The sequence below is a fragment of the Apium graveolens genome, chromosome 11, assembly GCF_009905375.1.
Source record: "Apium graveolens cultivar Ventura chromosome 11, ASM990537v1, whole genome shotgun sequence".
Classification (NCBI taxonomy): Eukaryota; Viridiplantae; Streptophyta; class Magnoliopsida; order Apiales; family Apiaceae; genus Apium; species Apium graveolens.
The window spans coordinates 135793214-135797636 of record NC_133657.1 but is presented as its reverse complement, the minus strand read 5'-3'; the positions used below and the strand labels follow the sequence as shown (position 1 = coordinate 135797636).

Below are 4423 nucleotides of genomic sequence, written 5' to 3'. Positions count from 1 at the left end.
CTTCTGTGTCATATCGCTAACACAAAGCTGCATCTTAATCTAAGGTCTCTAAGAATTTAATTTTGAAGTATTTTGCAATTTGATTAGCCTAGCCTGGCCACTAACTGCGAATCATTGTAAAAGTAGCGTTGTAGTTTGTAATTTGTGTCCTGCTACCGAATGCCTATTTACATTTACTATAACCTAATTAGCACATTATTTTTAAAGTTTGTAGCAATTCATAGCTCCTTCAATAACCAAGTCGCATGCCTGCTTATTGTTCTCAAGTTGCAGTCTTTTCTGGTGGTGAAATGATATCCTGCTGCTCTACTATAGATACAAGGTAAAAAGCTTTTATTTTTTTGACGACTATTGCATCGCTAACATTGTCAATGTTCGAACTCCTAAATAACAAGCATTGTTTGTTTCAATTCACTCATTACCTACCAGATATTAGAAATTTTGAGTATATGAAGGCATGATTTACATTGAGGAGAAACTTGATAGGTTGTGTAGTACATGATGACAGTGCACAACAATTCCTGCACGCGTGTTGATTTTCGTACTTAAGCCTGAAGACTTCTCATTGTGTCACGAGCATAGGTCTGAAAATGACGAATCTTCTGTTTAATGTTGGCATAAAGGCTGGATAATATCATTCTTGAATCCTGATGGTGCCAACTTTGGTTTTAGATGAATAATTGTTTCTGCTACTATGTTGCGTTTTGTCTTAAGATTCCTACATGGTTCTTCCATATGAGTTACTGAACACAAACATAGGCAGTTTTATTTATCTAGACCATCATAATTTGGTGCGGTCACAAACTCATGACATGTCCTTTTCCAATAATTGATGTCGTCTCCGGCAGAGTGGGTGAAATTGATGCATGATGACGAGAATTGACAAGGGATCTAAATCCGGAAGAATATACTATTGTACTACTGGGGTCATTTGGGTACCACCAAACTAGGCCGTACATATAGGCTCTCAAGTTTGGACAACCTATATATGGATATGGACCTTCTTCTTAGCAAGGTCCTATAATCTTATGATTAACACATATCGTACTGTTTGCTGTGGTGTGATGCATGACTTAATATATTAGTCTATTTCCAATTTTTTACGTTTATTAAGGCAGCATTAACATAATGATATATTTATTATTAATTATATATAAATGATTCAATTTCAGGTATAAATGTTACTCCCTCGGTTTCATGAGAATTTATATGTTTGCATGAGTACAGAATTTAAGAACAAGTGGAATGTTGTGGAAAAAAAAGTAAGAAAATGGATCAAGTGATGTGATCAATTAATATTTAATTTATAAAATCAGTTTAAGTGGAAGAAATTAAGGAATGTAAGCAGGCATAGTTCAATCACGAAATATAAAACTACCTTTTCTCGTATAAATCATCCAAAGTTTAGGGGAAGAAATTAGTAAGAGGGCATTTGTAAACATGTATTTCATTTTAAATGAGTGATTTCAAATGAAATAATTTGAGTTGTCATTATAAATACTCATGTTTATATTAATATTTGAATATCCTGAATTTCAAATTAAATTCAAATTCAAATTTTCAAACAATTTATTTGATCACATTCAGAATTATAAATAAAATTCAGTTTTTCAAACAGATCGTAGGTAAATATAAATAACACGAACTAGTTTAAGCGAAGCGAACGCCCAAAAATTAGATAATGATAACTTGTAAGACTAGTTTGTGGAGAATCATAGCACATTTCAGCAGTATAAATATTACTCTACGCATGACTTATGAGGAGTGTAAATAGTCAAAGTAATTCAAACAACAAAACTACACATCTTTCTCTTATGGTCTCAATAATTGCGTAGTTTTCTCAAAGTTAGCATTATAATCGCATAACATATTCTTCACTTTGTTTTTAATTTAAAATGTTTTTGTACTTGTTGATTTCCTCCTATTTGTATTTGTACATGCCATCTGGAGTTTAGTGATTATCATTTGCTTGTAATTTCATTTTTCAGTGAAGTGCCTTGTACTTTTGCAGTTTGGTACTTTTGCAGTTTTTGTAGGGCACTTGTAATTTTACACTTAAAACAACACACAGTTACAAAATTCGGGAGTATTAATTTTGTGGAGTTAATATTCATTTTTCGTACATGTAGGTTAACTTAAAAAAATAGTTAATTAATTACACATACCCACTAAACCCACTAGAAGTCAAACTTCCAATCTCACGCAAAAGGAAATAATATTTTAAGTGTTGCAACTAGTAATGAATCTAGAGTTCAACTTTTGTGGAGGTATCATGTATTTAAATGACTATTTTACGAGTCTGTGGTCTAAATTCATTTTTTTTATGATTTTCACTATACTTTTCAAAAACAATTAATTTTAAATGCTAAAAATTAGTATTTCAATCATTTAATCTCCAATTTATAATTATATAATTATAAATAAAATTAAATATGATTCAAATTATGAAATTTTACTTATACTATAGAGGTACTTAACCTTTTTCAGTAATAACATCTTATAAAATATACATATTTATATCTTAAAATTTTTAATAAAAGAATTTGTCATTAACTGCATTGCACCAAATATGATTCAAATTATGAAATTTTTACTTATATTATAGAGGTACTTAACCTTTTTCAGTGATAACATCTTATAAAATATACATATTTATATCTTAAAATTTTTAATAAAAGAATTTGTCATTAACTACATCGCACCAACTCTCAATTAACTCTTAACTTCCAAAATTTATTTTTTATTCTCATGACCGACCGTTTACTGGTAGTTATAAGTTGTACAGACGGGAGTTCCTTGACTTTTTCATCGATTTGCTATATACTGGTCCAAGAGGTTTTGACGTTAGTTTTAGGAGCATCGTAAGTTGTAACCTTAATTTTAACTTTTTGTAAGAAGAGTCGGAAGACTTGGATGTGTCATGTGGAAGTGTAGTAGGTCAAATTTGACGTTTACTAAGTCATGGATTCCAATTGATCAATCTTATTTAGTGAAATTAAAATACTATATAGAGTTGGTGACCGAGCATTCAGAAATTCTTCTTTTTAGATAATTAAATATTCAGAATGCGGATGAACATTTAAAAACAGAAAGTTAATTAATTTAGTTTTAAAATTGTTTATAAATTATTCGATGTAATTACTCGAATTTTGGAAAAAATGAAGTACAATCAAATTTCCCATATCGTAATTTCATAAAATACATAAGAGTAAATCCAACGGCTTCTTTAAAAGGAGCTCTCAAGTCTAATTATAAGAAACTGGTAATTTTACCCGCTACGCTTGACGTTTGTAAATTATTGTTTTATTTAATTTTTTTGTAAATATAAATTTTATTTTATTTTTAATTTAAATATTTTAGAAGGATATTGAAAACTAATTTTGATTAACGTACTATAATAATGTATTTCTATTGAACCAAAATTTTAATATGAATACTTTTCGACATCATTTTTGGTGATATCTCGACTTCAAATTAAAAATGTATGGATTTAAAAAATTTAAAAATTTCACTTCTAATGGATAGTGTTTTTGGAAGTTTGACCAAAGTGTCATAAAATACTTTCCTCTATGTGTGATCTTGCCTAGAAGGAAAACTGAGCTATATCTCAACCGAATAACTGTGCATTCTAATTTGAATATTTGGAACTTACAATTTAAATAATTTTATCCAGAACTTGGTTCCACTACTTGACAAATAGGAAAATACACCCTGTATCTTAACTCAGAAACCAAAAAAATTAAAGTTCAATCCAATAATATATCACATTTCGAAAATGAAACATTAAATCATAACAAATAGATATAACATCAAAATATAAAATGATACTATAATATACTTATACACCATGTATTCATGAAATAGATATCCTAAAATCGTAATTTTGCGGAAGAAGCCAAATAAATCCATTAAGGGTTTTAGCATAATGGTGATACATTATTGTATCTTTGTAAACTCAACAATTAATCATCTTCAGTCACGAAGTTAATTATATCGGTACCAGACTGGAATTTAATTAATTTAATTTTAAAATTGTTTATAAATTATTCAATGTAATTACTCGAATTTTGGAGAAAATGGAGTACAATCGAATTTCCCATATCGTAATTTCATAAGATACATAAGAGTATGTCCAACGGCTTCTTTAAAGGAGCTCTTAAGTCTAATTATAAGGAATTTGGGGCACAATGACACTTCAACAATGTATTAGTATTTTCCTAAATCACTAAAACATGATCTTCATTTTTTATCTTTAAGGAATTTCTAGTACTCACTTATAACACTATTTACTTTTATATTAGGAAACTTAAATTTGAAACTAGTTTGTTTTTATATTATATAGAAGGTATATATATATATAATATTATTTTTAAATATATATTCAAATAATATAATTTATTTATTTATTTCGTCGTTTCGTGTC

At 28.5% G+C, this 4423-nt stretch overlaps 1 long non-coding RNA gene across 1 annotated transcript in view; it reads left to right on the top strand.

The window, feature by feature from the left end:
• LOC141697935 (uncharacterized) overlaps nt 1-1157 on the top strand; it is a 3576-nt gene extending 2419 nt beyond the window's left edge. The window contains exons 2-4 of the long non-coding RNA XR_012564886.1: nt 1-44; nt 208-322; nt 487-1157. The exon at nt 1-44 is cut by the window's left edge and continues 1059 nt beyond it. This is a non-coding gene — a long non-coding RNA (uncharacterized LOC141697935). The remainder of the gene's footprint in view (nt 45-207; nt 323-486) is intronic.
• The last annotated feature ends 3266 nt before the right edge of the window (nt 1158-4423 follow it).